This window comes from Procambarus clarkii, chromosome 31 (assembly GCF_040958095.1).
Source record: "Procambarus clarkii isolate CNS0578487 chromosome 31, FALCON_Pclarkii_2.0, whole genome shotgun sequence".
Taxonomy (NCBI): Eukaryota; Metazoa; Arthropoda; class Malacostraca; order Decapoda; family Cambaridae; genus Procambarus; species Procambarus clarkii.
Window position 1 is genome coordinate 41,407,439 of NC_091180.1, and position 3,002 is coordinate 41,410,440.

The 3,002-nt window shown below is 41.0% G+C and overlaps 1 long non-coding RNA gene across 1 annotated transcript; it reads right to left on the bottom strand.

Moving 5' to 3' along the window:
- Positions 1-1,256: 1,256 nt before the first annotated feature.
- On the bottom strand, positions 1,257-2,407 carry LOC138370164 (uncharacterized). The gene is made up of 3 exons (XR_011230060.1): positions 1,981-2,407; positions 1,713-1,841; positions 1,257-1,335 (listed from the first exon to the last, which is right to left on the bottom strand). It is a non-coding gene; the product is annotated as an uncharacterized lncRNA (long non-coding RNA).
- Positions 2,408-3,002: the final 595 nt, after the last annotated feature.

Sequence of the window (3,002 nt, forward strand, 5' to 3'; positions counted from 1 at the left end):
AGTGAGTTACAAGCCAAATGGCAAATACTCTCAACGGATTTTAATCAGTTAGGTGTTTTGAAATTTCCACGTAATGCTTCAGGACCAAACTTACCCACCAATTTGCACGTTTTTTGCGATGCCTCTGGCAAAGCATATGGCGCAGCAGCCTATTTAGTTAACAGTGCTCAATCAATTTTACTCACATCAAAAGCAAGAGTTGCTCCCATCAAGAAGAGATCCTTACCTCTGATGGAGTTGACTGCATTGCTAGTGGGAGCAAGGTTGGCCCATTGCCTGGCAAAGACACTCAGTAATATCCACTTTGGTGAGATTGTAGTGTGGTCAGACAATGAGGCAGTCTTACAATGGGTAAGAAACAATAACAACAAAACTCCTTACGTAAGTAATCGCGTCAGGGAGATTCATGATTTATCCGCAGGTTATAAGTTTAGACATGTCCCTACTAAGGACAATCCTGCAGATTATTTGTCAAGAGGATTGACATTAAAGCAACTTGTCAAATCTTCGCTGTGGTTCAATGGACCTTCATGGCTTGTTGGTGGTCAGTGGCCCAAACAAAAGCCACAAGTCATAGTGACCAGTATCGCCACTCCCATGAAGGACCCAGAGCCTCAGCGAACATTAGCCATTGATCCTCATCATTATTCCAACTTAAGCAAATTGTTACGAGTGACTGCACACGTGTTTGATTTCCTCTCTAAAGTAGGAATTCGACACAAATTTCCCAATCCTGTTCACTATTGGATTAAGCGGGCGCAGCAAGAGACTTACGGAAGCGAATTTGAGAATCTTCCGGATAAACTCACTAAGTCTCTGGGCATCTGGTACGATGTCAACACTCATAACATACTACGATGTGGAGGACGTTTGCTACATGCAAAGATTGACTTAGACACTAAGAACCCAATCCTTTTACCTCGTCACCACATCATAACTAAACTTCTTGTCTTACATTACCATCAATATGGTACCCTACATGGTGGAGTTTTAGATACTCTCACCGACCTTAGACAAAAGTACTGGCTTCCTCAAGGTCGTCAGACTGTTAAGACCATTATTAAATCTTGTGTAGTCTGTAAGAGATACGACGCTAGAGTCTGTCCTTACCCAGGACCTCCCCCACTCCCAGAAAAGCGAGTAGTTCATCTTCGTCCATTCGAAACCACTGGAGTAGATTATACAGGAGCCTTACTCCTCACTGGTAACCCAGATAATATACCAGTGAAGGGGGCGTTAGTTAGGGTTCATAAAAGTTGTTCTAGTGCAATGAAAATTTATTGACGTGTTACACGTGAAGAGGGCTGCAAGTGGTCCAAGTTTCAGCATCGCAGCCTAAATAGAGAGGGAGAAAAAAAAAAACTTTTTTTAACCATTTTTTTACATGTTTTAAAGTTGATATAACAAATACAAATATCAACTGATATTATTTCTATGATACTCAGCTATCACAATTCTATATAATAAAGGTTGTCTAGTGGCATTATTATCCCAAACCTATTTAGTGCAATAATACAAATTTTCAAAGTTCACCCAAAAAATTATGCAACAAAATGATGTTTATAAATAAATATAAAATCAATAAATGATCTTAGGGGAAATATATAACTTGGGTTTTTAGAGGCACAGACTCTACATATAATGTGCAAGTTCCATGTAAATTGAATAATAAATAAAAAAGTTATTCAACCATATAGTTGCAAATTAGTTACCTGTAAAAAATGAAGGTCAAAGTTCAGCCACCTTTGGCTGAGGTTGATGAACTACCAATTTCAATCAAAATTACCACCCTTGTAGATTGGCATTCCTTCAGTAAGGTGTGTAAGTTCCATGAAGATCGCCTGATAAAAAAAAAAAAAAAAAATTATTAAAAAAAAAATAAAAAAAAAAATAAAAAAAAATAAAAAAAAAAGACAGCAGCTTTATATTTACAATTATTTATGATATAGTATCAAGATATAAAACATAATACATACTAACCTAATATAATTTGTCTGAAATATGCAACATCTTGCAACATCAAGAGGGAGAACGTCTTGAGTTGCAGGTCTAAGATCTTGAGTGGCAGGTGCCGCAGGTGGTGTGGCAGGTGCCGCAGGTGGTGTGGCAGGTGCCACAGAGGTGTGGCAGGTGCCACAGGAGGTGTGGGTGCCTGGGTGTGAGGCGAGGTAGTGTGTTGTGGGGCCGGGAGGCTGCCCTCTCTCTTCACTCAAGGGAACTCTTGTTTTGCCTCAGTGTGGCTTTACGCTCCTTCTTTACTTGGCTAACGCGTAGAGCTCTTGCCTTTAGAGCTTTCTTCTTGTCCGATACTATATCCATTGTGCAGTATATGCAAGAAAATACGATCTGTGCGAGCGCGTCAGGCATACGACCGCCGGCACAGACACTGAGAGGGTGACTAAGCCAGTAATCGGATTATAGCCCCTCCCTCTCACAGAAGACAGTTGCCAGCGAGTGTGTTTATAATTTGTATATGCATAACAAGATATTCTCCACTCTATTGCGAAATACTAGACGCTTACAACGTATGACGCATCACCCTACGGCGCACCCGAGCCGCGAGGACCAGATTTCGGGCAATTGCGGCTGGAAAATTTACTCTAATTACGTTATTTATTATCATAACATTAAACGGTTTGCACCACGGTGTTGCCAGAACGTTGTAGTATTTTTATAAATATTTCGTGTTTGGCCGAATTTTTTCGGCCAAACAATGATAACGCCCCCTGAAGGCGTACATTTGTCTCTTTACCTGTGCTACAACCAGAGGCGTGCACTTAGAGGTCACCCCAGACATGAGTGCTGAAGCTTTCATTCAAGCTTTCCGCAGATTTGCTGCCCGTCGATCGTGTCCTAGATTAATGATATCAGACAACGGATCTAATTTTGTGGCGGGAGAAAGTTGTTTGCGAGAAGTCTGGAACCACCCTGAAGTGCAATCAGTCTTACAAAGAAGACAATGTCACTGGAAATTCATAGCACCAAGAGCCCCTTGGCAAGGT